Raw genomic sequence first — 15,164 nt, 5'->3', positions numbered from 1 at the left:
TAAAATTTGTCCTCCTGCTGCAAACTATCTGCAGCAGGCAGGATTGAGGGGATGATATATATATATATATATATATATATATATATATATATATTTATTTGTTTATTTACTTATGTGTTTCTCACCCTACAGTTGCAACCAATACACACTTACTGTGAGTCTGTGACAGCTTTCAGCTGCTTTAATTGGTTGATTCCAGCCATTTGCCATCCTCATTAATGCCAAGAGGTGACTGGATGTTAAATGTAAAATCTTCTCAATGCCTGAAACAGAATTGTAGCTGTTAATACAGAAAGTTGCCTCGCAAAAAAACTTTGGGTGACTTTGGAAAAATGCGCTGCATATGTTTTACCAGCGTCGATTTACATTATGCATTTTCGGGAGACTTGTTGCTGCCGGTAGCTTAGATATATCGCAGGAGACAAATCTCTTTGTGTACAATGGCCCTAAAATGGCCCTGGCAATGATACAGATATACAAATTTAAATTATGTAAGGGTTTGTCAACCCTTGCATATACTGTACATTTTTTAACATCATATAATTATGCTTTTTTTATTTATAGCATACAAATGCTAAAATAGTTTTTGGCAGTAACGATCAAGAAATTAATACGACCATATCCCATCATGTAAACAGCTGTTGAGATTTGGGGTCTGAGATTTTGGGGCCTGTGCTTCTGATCAGCCTATAACCAGTATAACTTGGCTAACTATTGGGCTTCTAATAAAGTACCATTTGTTTTATTTGCATTGTAGGAACAATGGACATTAATAAGATGTGTTATGGCATTCATATGATGCTACACAACACATAGAAATGAGGGTAGTCTTTCAAGGATAAATTGCTGTGCAAATGTTTCAAGAGTCACTGTGTTGGCTATTTCTTTGCATTTTACTACTGCTTTTGTTTCGATGGTTGGTTTGTAAATTGTTTAAATTAAGTTGCAAATGCCTCGGGGAACTTCACCTTCCATGTTGTTTATCACCATCGACGTTTATTATACTTTACAGATTATGCTATTAAGCTGGCTCTCCCAGGAGAACTATCCAATAATGGCTAAATAAGTCTAAATGCAAAATATTGGCCTGTGATCCCAGGAGACATTAGACTTTAACCACCATTGTATATGTTTCACAGAAAGCACTGAATCCGATGATTCCCATATAGTTACTGGAAACAAAGTCTAAACTTTCTCTCACGCGAAAGCGGTTATAACCTTTGTCCAAAATAATAACCTTTATTTATATTTGAATTTGTGGACTTTAGGGGCAGATTTACATATGGTCGAATATCGAGGGTTAATTAACCCTCGATATTCGACTGCCAAATGTAAGTCCTTCGACTTCGAATATCGAAGTCGAAGGATTTACCGCAATTAGTTGGATTGAACGATTAAATCCTTCGAATCGAACGATTCGAAGGAATTTAATCCATCGATCGAACGATTTTTCCACGACCAAAAAAACATAGGAAAGCCTATGGGGGCCTTCCCCATAGGCTAACATTGCACCTCAGTAGGTTTTAGGTGGCGAAGTAGAGGGTTGAAGTTTTTTTCAAAGAGACAGTACTTTAACTATCGAATGGTCGAATATTCGAACGATTTTTAGTTTGAATCGTTCGATTCAAAGTCGTAGTCGAAGGTCAAAGTAGCCAATTCGATGGTCGAAGCAGCCAAAAAAAACATTTGACGTTTTTTTTATTCTATTCCTTCACTGGAGCAAAGTAAATGTGCTCCTTAATTGTTTTTATTTATAATTCAGTTATTTTTAGAATTACAATAGTAGTAAGACTGGGAACAGCAGTTAAAATATCAGAACCAGGGCAGAGTCAAACTAGGGCTCATTTTTGCCTGCAGGTGCAGTTCCAGTAACTCAAAAATGGATGCAGTTGATGCATACATCGACATCTTTCTTAAAATTACTTACGTCCAAACATGCTCCTGGCTCTTCCTTAAAACTGCGCTCTGTACCAGTGCATTCATCCCACCTCCTGTTCCAAATAATGCGCAAGTGCTTCTATTGATATAAGGGAACCCTGGTGCAACCAATTTGCAACAACTCAATAACCCTGTGGCATTTCGGTTCGCCGAAAAATTTGCAAAAATCGCAAAACGGCGTTTTTGACACTGGCGTCCATTTTGTGACGCCGGCGTCCGTTTTTGGGCGAAAATGCCAGCAAATTTTTGCGCCCGTTACGCGAATTTATTCGCCGGAGGTGAATCGTGCAAATTCCCGGCAAATTCGCGCCTGGCGAATAAATTCATCCATCACTAATATTAAACTGAGCAGCAGAAATGATGCAAACTCCACTATGACAAACTTTGAATGTAATTACACCTGATTAGTCAAAAAGTGCACTTGCAATTGCATTCATTTTTATACTGAATGGGGGAATCAAATAAAAGTTGGTAACAGAACAAACATTGCAATACGAAAAGCTATGCCTTTGAGCGATTTTGATATAGCTTTTGAGAACCCGGAAACTGTTTTACTTCCGACAGTGAAATAAAGATTGTAAACTTTATAATTTGCGCCAGTGTGCTGTCTGTGTAATAAAACTTCTTATTCAAAAAAAGTTAAAATGTTTTCTCCAAAAAAAGTATGACACCTTCAATGTTTCTTAAAAGAGCGCAATGTGCAATTAAAAATGTGCAATGCAATAACAGAATAATAAAGAATATTACATTGTGGAATGCAAATTGTAATTCTTATTTGTGCAAATTGTTTTTCTTTTTCATTACATTTTCCTCCTTGAGCGCTATCAAGGCAAACACAATGCTGTAATTCCATTGGAATTGTGGGAATAAACACTGCATTGTGCGTAAAAAGATAGTTTCTCTGACTTTAAGGGGCAAATGTATCAAGGGTCGAATATCGAGGGTTAATTAACCCTCGATATTCGACTGGGGAATGAAAATCCATCGACTTCGAATATCGAAGGCGAAGGATTTTGCACAGATAGTTTGATCGAACGATCGAAGGAATAATCGTTAGATCGAACAATTAAATCCTTCGAATCGAACGTTTCGAAGGATTTTAATCCAACGATTGAAGGATTATCCTTCGACCAAAAAAAGATAGCCAAGCCTATGGGGACCTTCCCCATAGGCTAACATTGACTTCGGTAGCTTTTAGGTGGCGAACTAGGGGGTCTAAGTTTTTTCTTAAAGAGACAGTACTTCGACTATCGAATGGTCGAATAGTCGAACGATTTTTAGTTCGAATCCTTCAATTAGAAGTCGTAGTCGAAGGTCGAAGTAGCCCATTCGATGGTCGAAGTAGCCAAAAAAACACTTCGAAATTCGAAGTATTTTTTCTTCTATCCCTTCACTCGAACTTAATGAATGGGCCCCTAACTATTGTGTTGTATTTACAAATTTCCATGGTGCAAACACAAATAGGGGTACAGTTATATATAGTTATACAGTTGAATCTATGCTTAAAGAGGTTGTTCACTTTTAAATTAGCTTTTCGTATGATTTAGAGATCGATCTTCTGAGATAATTTGCAGTTGGTTTTCATTTTTTACTATCTATTATTCAGCAGCTCTCCAGTTTGCAATTTCAGCAATCTGGTTGCTGGGGTCCAAATTACCCTAGCAACCATGCATTGATTTGAATTCGAGACAGGAATATGAAGGCGATTAATCAAAAGTAGCAATAACAATAAATTTGTGGCCCCCATTTGAAAGCTGTAAATAGTCAGAAGAAAATGGCAAATAAATTTATTAACTCTAGTAAATATAAATAATGAAGACCAGTTGCAAAGTTGCTCGATTTGGGCATTCTATAACGTATTAAAAGTTACCTCAATTGTTAACAATCCCTTTAAGAGCTTAGAGCTTTCTATACAGAATTGGGATGAGGTTTCTGCCCCAAGGAGCTTACAATCGATGCCCTTAACAGATACATTTTAAGCAATGTGCAATTAGAGAGGTCTGTAAATGTAAAAAAAATAAAGCAGTGCTGTGCTTATCCACATCTCTTTCCAACTATAAATAAATGTAGGACACAGTGGCAATATAAGTGGCACAATCTTCCAGACCAGTACCGTTAGACAAAACTGCTTGGAGGGGCAATTCCTTGCAAATGTAAAATGCTGGAAAATACCTTACCTTCCATTGTCCTTTGAATGTCCCTTACACCTTTTAACCCTTAGAATTTTCAATTTGTCAGTAGCTCAAAGATGCCCCTTCAATTGATACACTTGACAATATAACGTACTGTTCTGCTGCACTGGTAAGACTGGTGTGTTTTCTTCAGACACACACACAAACACAACTATAGTTGATATAAACAAGCTGCTGCCATGGGGGCAGCCATTCAAAGTTGAAAAAGGAGAAAAGGCACAGGTTAAACAGCAGATAACAGATAAATATCATGTAAATAGCATAGAGAACTTCTCTGTTATCTACTGTGTACCCTGTACTTGAATGGATGGTTACACAGCAGCTTCTTTATATAAACTGTTTCTGAAGAAAACACAACAATCTTGCCGTGCAGTACAACAATACATTATATTGTCATTCTGTTAAAACGTTTTTTTTTTTAGTATTACTGTTTCTGTAAGGCAGTGGAAAGCTGGACTGGGTGTGGAGAAATAGGAGGATGTGATGTCAAGGGAAAAAGCAGTTCACTTCCTTTTCTTCTAAACAGGTAGAAATACCCCCTCCCCCTTTTTTCATATTTTTGTGAAATGTCAGGAGTTTCTCTAATTTATGTTCTCATATTATCGTTTAATAACTGAATGTGGATGTTTTCCTGAATGCACTGTTATATTGTGGTTTAAGTACAGTTATATAGTATAAATGTTAGAGTCTGCATGGGATAATTCATGTTCAATGAATGTCAAATGCTTGATCAAGGGAATGTTTCCGATCACCATTGGGGTCTGGAAGAATTTTTTCCCTCTTGAGTCATAATTGCCATTTGCTTCAGGCTGGATTTTTTGCCTTCCTCTGGATCAAAACAATGTTATGTAAGTTTTATTTTTCACAGCAGCAGTAGGAACTTGCCAGAGTACTGCACAGGTAAGTTTGGAAAAGGGAGAGAGAAGGTTCTCTCCTGTGACTGTACGGTGGGGTGATTGATACAGATCCTACTACTGCTTGTACTAGACGACAGTCTGCTTGGATTTCCTATCACTGAGACACTGCAGATGCAGGACTGACATCAGGGCTGCCGAACTTCTCTCTGTATTGTAGCGATCTCTTGGTAAATTCTGGCTTTAAAATATTGCCTTAAGTTAGGCTGCCAAGGTCCTATTTATTTGATAAAATGTGAATAAATGCTGTTGCCATTTTACACCCATCTCTGTCTCCTGGTTTAATTAATGTATATAATGATGGCGTTCGGTAGGATGGCTCAAGACCAAGGGTCAAATTGAGGCGTCACCCTTGTCATGGAAAATCCTGACTATGATGGAGATTTATTTGGGAGAATAGAGACAAAAATGCAGAGTAAAATATACATGTTGGGGATGGAGGTTGGGCCACCCAGCCATTGCTCTGGACCCCCTATTAGTCAAGCCTCACAGTTTCTGAGCCATTGATTGAGACCAGTGATCCCCAACTAGTGACTTGTGAGCAACATGCTCCTCACCAACCCCTTGGATGTTGCTCCCAGTGGCCTCAAAGCAGGTGCTTATTTTTGAATGTTTCAGGCCACTACACGACCCGTTGTCAGGATTGACAAAGGGTCGTGTAGTGGCACAAAACGTTGCCATTTATGAGCTGAATTAATAAACCCACAACTGGTTTCACAAGCATCGGATGTGCCATTGCTGTTTTATTCATGGACATTGATTTTGGGCCCTTGGTAGTTTTTGGGGCCAGACACCTAGAGGCACCTGACACCGAACAGGTAATACTGGTAACAGCACTCCACTTCGGTACTATTTTTGAATTCCAGGCTTGGAGGCAAGTTATAGCATAAAAACCAGATGTACTGCTAAACAGAGCCGCTTGTAGACTGACAATCCATATAGGGGCTACCAATAGCCAATCACAGTCCTTACTTGGCATCCAACAGGATTTTCTTGTGTTGCTCCCCAACTTCAATTTCGATGTGGCTCACAGATGAAAAAAGTTGGGGACCCCTGATCTAGACTTATATCTTAGTAACAGTTACTGTATATCCAATTAATGACAAGTAAAAGCTAACTTAACCATAATTGTTATTTGGTTTATCAAAGCATTGGATGGTCTTGTTTATTGTTTAAGGGAAAAAATGGTTGCCTTTTCGTATAATTGATAGTGTGGATGGGTGTAGGTGATTACTGTGGCAGTGGAAGCAGCTATTGAATGGTAACACTGCTCCGTATTTTGAGTAGTCAAGCCAAAAGGTCAGTAGAGACAAGGGAGGCCAATCAGTTCACAGACATAACTGTCAATAATGAAGTAGGTTGGGGGACCAATTGCAGAACAGGATATTTATCTAGTTGTTACTGAGTTGACTTATCAGGTCAAGGGTTATTTGTTCATTGGACTATGAGTTGACTGACTTAGAGTGAAACCCAATAAAACCAATGGACATGAACTCTAGTTCATGCATTAAAGTCTATTTATATAAGGTTGGATTTTCAAAAATACAGCCAAAGGCACAGCTATATAGTCTAGATCAAGTATACTTAAACTGTATTTTTCAACATTGTTAAAACAAATCGGAGACTGACCCCAGCAGGATGTTTTTAACATTTTAACTAAAATTGAACTAAATCTTTCCAAAAACAAATAGAAATATGGTGCAGGAAGGGCATGTCTTACTGAATATGTGCCATTATTCATCCTTGTATGTCCTTTAAAGATGCTGCCAGTATTGCCTTATGCGTTAGGTAACTGCCTATAAATAAATTGAATAATAAAAACAAACAATATGATTATGAATGATACCCTTTTAAGGTACACAGTCATGTTACTTAAAGAAGCAAAATGATAGGCATTATAAAATATACAAATGTTGCCCGTAGGAAATAAAAATAATAACCAAATAACTGAAACAAATTGCCTCTGTCGATTACTTTAAGCTGGCATAAACACACCTGATATACACAAGATCATATAACCTCTTTATAGCTGGGTTTAATAAGATCATTTTCATGTAAAATAAGATGCATTTTCTGTTTGAAGTTCAGTCATTAGTTACTTGATCGTGTAATGCACTGTAATGGGATCTAGATCATCACAACCTATGCCTAATGCAGACCACTTTCTTGCAAAAAAAAAAAAAAATCTTTGAAGTGGAGCAAATTTTTCTTTGACACACATTTAATTTCAAGATTCCTCTGGCACCTTTCTTATCCTCTGAATATTGTCCTTTTACAAAAATTGCATAAATAAGAAAAAAAATGACTTCCAATTGTCTTCTGATTTCAGTTACTTTGTATCCTTTACACTGCAGAAAAATAAATAAATGCATTGCTTAAATGAAGAATTATTAAATGATTAGGCATAACTAAAACCTAAAGAAAAGTCAGCAGGTATATCTCTTGTTTGGTTAAGTGCCTCTATAACAACATTCTATCATCTCAGTTTGTCTATCTAATAAGAAAAACTCTTTCAAAAATGCTTCTCAGTGAAAGGTTCCCATATACAGGTACGGGATCTGTTATCCAGAAACCCGTTACCCTGAAAGCTCTGAATTACAGAAAGGCTATCTGCCATAGACTCCATTATAATCAATCATCCAAATGTTTCAAAATGATTTCCCTTTTCTCTGTAATAATAAAACAGTACATTGTAACTTCATCCAAACTATAATTAATGCTTTTTGGATGCAAAACCAGCCTATTGGGTTTATTTAATGTTTACATGATTTTCTAGTAGACTAGTATGAAGATCCAAATGAGGGAAAGATACTCAGGTCCCGAACATTCTGCATAACCGGTCCTATAACTGTACCTTTAAAATATACAGCATTAACAATTTTTGCTGAAAGCATCAGAATATAGGAATACATTTTAAAAGTATGCCAAATAGCAGAAGTTCCCTATATTATGAATGCATAATAGTTCTGGCAAGAAACTTATGGCCTTTAAAATAAATCTTGAATACGTGATGGGGCGAATCTGTCCCGTTTCGCTGAAAAATTCGCAAAACGGCAATAAATTTGCAAAACTGCAAAAAAAATTGCTAAACACATTGAATTCAGTGGGCATCAAAATTATTTTGACGCGCAACGATTTTTACACAAGCGGCAATTTTTATATGCGCGACTATTTTGTCCAAATGGAAATTCTGACAATTTTTTTTGGTTGCAGCAAATTTTTCACTGGTGAATTTCTGCCGCAGTTTTGCGAAAACATTTTGCCAATGTACCCAATGTTTATAAATCAGCGCCATATCAAAATGTATATCAAATGGGTCATTTACCGTCTGTGGGACAGGGTGCATAGCACAAGAAACAGACACAAGCTGCCATGTTTGTAGCACTTTTTGTCCTGGCCCACAGTGAGTTTTTGTGCTCCATTCTGGAGAACATGGACCTGTGACTTCCCAATGTATACAGCCCTGTCTGTGTTCATAAGGGGGCTATGAGGGGTGGGCTGGCTGAGGTAGGCATCCCCTATCCTGCCCTCATATTTGCACATCCTTCAGATGCAGGTTAGGGAGTAGCGGCATGTGCTCACTGTAACACAGAATGTGCCTCTGGCAGGCAGTAAGCACAGGGCCCACCTTGCACTGGTTTAGCACAGGGTGCAAGAAAAAGGCTTTGTAAACATTCCCTGCTGGAAATTCTCTGTAACTTAGCACCAAGGGGCATGATTTTGCACACCATAGGGCTCTAGCTCTTGTGGCAGGTGATTTTGTAAATGGCCTCTCAAGTTTGCAACTTGGAAAATGCTACAGTTCAAAGACAAGCTTTGCCAGAAAAAACCCCAACCTTGAAAAGTTATATCCAGGCACATCCCTAAACTGTCGAAGCCCTGTCCAGTTTTGCTTGAGCCCTGTCCCTGTAGTGCTCCGTGATCTAGAACTGTCCAACTAAATTAAGTCAACTCAGAGCGTGGCAGGTTTTCTCCAATTTTTCATCCATATAAAGTGCTAACTACCTTTCGGAGCTACCAACTTTCCACTTGGTAATACTGACGCTTTTTGCCAATGTTATAAATAGTTAATAGTGATTAATTTGCGAAACTGCGGTGACAATTCACCCGTGAAAAATCCGCTGTGGCAAAAAAAAAGAATTGAAGCGTGTCAAAATCGATGCGCGCATAAAAATTGTCGCTTATCAAAATTATTTGGACGCCCATTGACTTCAATGCGTTTCGCTGATTTTTCGCCTTTTTGCGAATTTCTGAGTGAAGCTAAACTCCACAGATTCGCCCATTACTAATAGTTAGAAAGTAGTAGTAGTAGAAAGATAACAGGTCTATATGTTTTCCAAAACCTACTCCCTTTCTAACTTCTTTGTGGGACCCTTTATCAAATCATGGGCCTCCTGAGCGGTTCTTGTTGAGGTCATAACAGCAATCACTAGAACATCCAGCATGAAGTGTTCTGCCAAGTGCTGGCTTCGACATAACACCTTGTCACAGCAGTGCCAATACAAGTCCACTATTACCTTACAAAGTTTGTGTATCTGGACACTTGGCCTCATATTTAAAAAGTATATATAATAATGTTGCAGATTCTACATCATTTTTACTTTATGCGGTAGGTGCCTTTTACATCACTGTTTCTTTTTTACTCTGAAATGAACCTTGCTTAATAGCACAAAATATTTTAGCAGTTTACCAAATCCTGCAGCTTAAAAGAAACAAAATATCCATTAGCCGTAGCAAAGATATTGGATATTGCCAGGCTATAGGGATTGTTCCAGCAGAAAATGTACCACCACGACTTGTTTTCCTTTAAAGCTTCAGTGAAGTAGCAAAGATGCAGCTTAAGCCATTTTGAAAGCAATATCAATCACTCTGTCATGCAATATGCTATCACAGATGTAAAATATAAAAACAACACGCACCGGCTGACAAATCAAGCCCCATTTTCTTTGTGCTTAAAAGCCCTCGTAGAAACCATGTCAGTGAGATAATAAACATTTTTATGACAATGCAAGAGAAAGAAAGGCAGATACGGCAAAAAAGGGGGGGAAAAGCCAAAAGCAAACTGACACCATTACTTTTTCTTCCACAGTTTAGCTGTTACAGTAGAAAAGAAATTAAGACCAATCTGTCATTCCATGTGTCAAATTTACAATGGATATGACACTTTATGCCCGCAGCACATATATTTGAAGTTTTTCAATGCTAGCATTAGATTGCATTACGTGGATAAGGTCAGAACATGGCATTCCCATTTAAGTTTACAATTTCTTACTTTAGCTCCAGTGGATAATTCTTTGGCCCAAAATAAAATAAAATATCACTTGGGTTATCTGCGGTACCATGGCTTCCATTCTGTTTGGCCCATTAGAGAATCCATCAACACAGAATATTCGTCATAATTATCCAGTACACTTGGATACATTGTGGATTTCTGTGCAAGCTGAAATCAAGGATAAATGTATTCCGCAGCCTGGCACTAGCCCTGTGCCATGAACTCTCTGTTGAATGTTAAAGGGAAACTGTTTCAAAATACACTTTTGACTCAATACATTGGGGGTCATTCTTCAACACTGGGCAAATTTGCCCATGGGCAGTAACAATGACAACCAATCAAATTGCTGCATTCTTTGTTCTTTAAAAAGCTATTCTCTGATTGGTTGCTATAGGTAACTGCCCATGGGCAAATTTGCCTAGTTTTGATAAATGATCCCTATTGAGTGATATTGTGTAAAACAGTGTCATTTGGAAAAATAAGTGCTGTACTAGGATCATTCTTGTTCCTGCCTAACTAGGGTTTGGGAAGTTGCAACTCCCTCCATTTCTTGCTCTATTTCTTGCTAGAGCATGCAATACATGTGAGTCTCTTTCAGGTGGGCCCTTACTGTAGGATGGAGGAAGGGTTAATCATGCTGATGTCACACTCATAGCTATATAGTTACATAGTTAGAACGGGTTGAAAAAAGACCAAAGTCCATCAAGTTCAGCCCCTCCAAATGAAACTCAGCATCCATCCATACACACATTGACCCCTCCATAAACTCCATATATATATATAGCCTTATAGTGTCCAATAAATCATCCAAGTCTCTCTTAAAGGCATTAACAGAATCAGCCATCACAACATCACCCAGCAGTGCATTCCACAACCTCATATTTCTTTTCCTCTAATCTGAAGGGGTGGCCTCTGGTATGATGATCCTCTTTATGGGTAAAAAGGTCCCCTGCTATTTGTCTATAATGTCCTCTAATGTACTTGTAAAGTGTAATCATGTCCCCTCACAAGCAGGGTCGGACTGAGTCGGCCCCAGTCCTCATGGGCACCCTCTACCCTGATCTGTCAGCCGCACAGGGCATCGTCATTTGTGCAGGCACCTCATGCCCACAATCCTCCAGTCTGACCCTGCTTGCAATCGCTTTTTTTAAAGAAAACAACCCCAACCTTGACAGTCTACCCTCATAAATTAAGTCTTCCATCCCTCTAACCAATTTAGTTGCACTTAGTCTCTACACTCTCTTCAGCTCAATTATATTTCTCCTAAGGACTGGAGTCCAAAACTGTACTGCATACTCCAGATGAGGCCTCACCAAGGACCTATAAAGGTGCAACATTATATTTTCATTCCTTGAGTTTATGACCTTTTTTTAGTTAAGAAAGTGTCAGAAGAATGTGAGGCTTAATCAAAATATATATGAACAGGAAGAAAATTATAGAGAAACCAGCTAAAGAAATAGGTAGAGTTTGGGGATCTTGATAAAAAAGTACCTCCAGGAGCAAAATGCAAGTTAAAAAAAGGAAGTTGCAGAAGAATTTGAGACTCTGTCAAGAAGTACCTCAAGGAGTAAAATGCTAGGGAAACTAGTTTAAGAAAGTGGCAGAATAATGTGAGGCTTAATCAAGAAGTGCCTCCAGTGGGATAATGCTGGAAAAAGAAGTTAAAGTGTCAGAAGAATGTGAGGCTTTATCAAGAGATGTTCAGGAAGAAAATTCCAGAGAGACCAGCTAATAAAATTGGTAGAATTTGAGGATCTCGATAAAAAGTACCTCCAGGGGCAAAATGCTAGTTAAAAAAAGTAAAATACAAAACCCCTAGTTAAAAAAACTAATTAAAGAAAGTGTCAGAAGAATGTGAGGCTTTATCAAGAGATATATGTTCAGGAAGAAAATTCTAGAGACACCAGCTAAGAAAATGGGTAGAATTTGAGGATCTTGATAAAAAAGTACCTCCAGGGGCAAAATGCTAGTTAACAAAAAAGTAAATAACAAAAACCCTAGTTAAAAAAACTAGTTAAAGAAAGTGGCAGAAGAATTTGAGGCTCTGTCAAGAAGTACCTCCAGGAGACAAATGCCAAGGAAACTAGCTAAAGAAAGGGGCATACAAATTTAGGGTCTATCACAAAGTACATCCAGGAGCCAAATGGTAGAGAAACTATTTAAAGATAATGGAGGAAATATGTTGTTTAATAATTGGGGCACAGGAGAGAGTAAAAGAAGACTTCAGACTAGTCTAGATATACTTTAGGGGGCACATTTACTAAGCTCGAGTGAAGGATTAGAATGAAAAATACTTCGAATTTCAACGTTTTTTTTGGCTTCTTCACCTTCGACTTCGAATCGAACGATTCGAACTAAAAATAGTTCGACTATTCGACCATTCAATAGTCGAACTACTGTCTCTTTAAGAAAAACTTCGACTACCTACTTCGCCACCTAAAACCTACCGAGCACCAATGTTAGCCTATGGGGAAGGTCCCCATAAGGTTTCTAAGCTTTTTTTGATCGAAGGAAAATCCTTCGATGGATGGATTAAAATCCTTCTAATCATTCGATTCAAAGGATTTAATCGGTCGATCGGACGATTTTTCCTTCGATTGTTCGATCAAAGCATTTGCGGTAAATCCTTCGACTGCGATATTCGAAGTCGAAGGATTTTACTTCGAGGGTCGAATATCAAGGGTTAATTAACCCTCGATATTCGACCAATAGTAAATGTGCCCCTAGTTGTTTAAAGAAAAGAGGTAAGAGATAGGCTTATGTATACAGCCGAATGCTGCCAGCCACTGCAGATCTTTTACCAGGACAGATGTTTTGCTAATGTAAATGAATGTCACTTAGACCTCTTGCTTTCACCCAGTGGCGTAACTAGATGTTACTGGGCCCCACAGCAAAATAATTTAAGGGCTCCCAAAATATCCAGTGGTTGCCCTGTATTAACAATATATATTAAAATTCCTAATTAATTAGAGCCTTATGGGGCCCCCTATGCCTCTCGGGCCCCCTGCAGCCGCAGGGTCTACTTCCTCTGTAGTTACGCCCCTGCTTTCACCTCTAAATGACGTTGCTGATTCAGTGCATCGTTTTCTAATTGGATGAAGAGTTTGGAAAATAACCAAGTTATCATGAAAGTGGTAAGTGATGAACCATTGTAGGGGTGAGAGATATTTTATGCCTCCTAGTAGCTGCCTAGATTATTGCAGAACTAGACACTGGCAACACAGTGGGCAACAATACAAACCATAACCTCTGTTCAGAGAATATCTGATGGTAATGAAGTTATCTTTGGCTATCTGCAAAAAGTGGTAACTTACTTGACAGCAATTGAGTCTGCAATGCTACAACTATTACTGGATAGTATATCTTTAGTCTGGTTTTACAGAAGACACAACTGACCCAATCTTAATAGGATTGTTCACTATCAAACACTTTCTTTCAGTTAAGTTGGTTTCAGACTGTTCACCAGAAATAAAGACTTTTTACAATTACTTTCTTTTTTTCTATTTGTGGCTGTTTTTTCTAATATTGAAGGGTAAATGTAAATTTTTCACTTTCTAAACCCAGAACCGGAGGGGGGTGGCAGACTCTTTAAAGGGGAACTCGAATGTATAATATAAAGGAAAACTATAGCCCCCAAACACTCATACACTTGGAATTACATAGACACACAGGCTAAGCTAAGCTACACAGTCAACTGGCAGCAATTGATTTTTCTAATGCCAGGAGCCACTTTGCAAAACAACAGCAACAGAAGTGGTTGTAGCGTGTTTATTTTCATCAAGGACTAGAACAAGCAGTAAGATGGAGTTCATTTTCTTCCAAATGAGAGTTTTTATAAAGTGCAACCAGAAACAGTTGCAAATAAGCTGAATTCTATATATATATATATATATATATATATATATATATATATATATATATATAAAACATGTGAAATAATTTATGAATCAAACTCTTTCACACAATGCCTGATGTAAACAGTAAAGAGCTTGGTTCATTACTGTGTTAAGCTTCATTTACATTGGGCTTTTTTTTTTGCAGGCTCTCCTTATAAACTTGCAAAATGCACCAAAACAAGCTTTGTGGCTTTCGCTATTAATTGAACTTCTGTTCTTGTGTAGCACTTTGACAGAAACCAGAAGTGTAAGCACCAGCCAAAAAGCGGGTCGCATAAAATACCTAAAAGGGATTTCCAGGTTTTACTTGGCTAATTTAGAGTCCTACACAATCCCCTTTTATTACCCAGCAAGACACAGGACAGCATAAAAAAACAATTGTGATGTTTTTCCCCAAATTAAAATCTGCTTCTACCCCAGCAAATTGCACAATAAATTTGTCAAGACACATACATAAGATTAAATGTACGCAAACAGAAAAATGTATGTATTTTATAAAATCCTACTTTATTTCTTACAAGGTGTGTTGATCTCAAAAAAGAGACAAGTAGGTCTCCTTTTTTAGGGACATAATTACATGCATTATGTACATTTAGAGAATAACTCTGTAGCTGGCATATGCTGTCTGTAAACAGGCAAAAAGCAGATGTACTTGTGTCTTTCTATTGAATAGTAATACTGGCTTGTATGCCATGAGAACAGAATCTGAATTGTATTTGAATTCAGTTTAAAGCCCTGAATAATGTCATTGGAAATAACAACAATGTCAATGGACACAATGAGAAGAAACGCAGGCGTTACGTTGGATGCGCCGAATCTAGTGATGGGCGAATTTGCACCATTTTGCTTAGCCGATATATTCACGAATTTCGTGCGAAATTCACGAAACGGCATTGGTGTCTAGTTTTTGACGCCTGTGTCCGTTTTTGATGCCGGCATCTGTTTTTTTGAC

This window comes from Xenopus laevis, chromosome 7S (assembly GCF_017654675.1).
Source record: "Xenopus laevis strain J_2021 chromosome 7S, Xenopus_laevis_v10.1, whole genome shotgun sequence".
NCBI lineage: Eukaryota > Metazoa > Chordata > Amphibia > Anura > Pipidae > Xenopus > Xenopus laevis.
Note: the sequence above shows the minus strand (reverse complement) of the source record.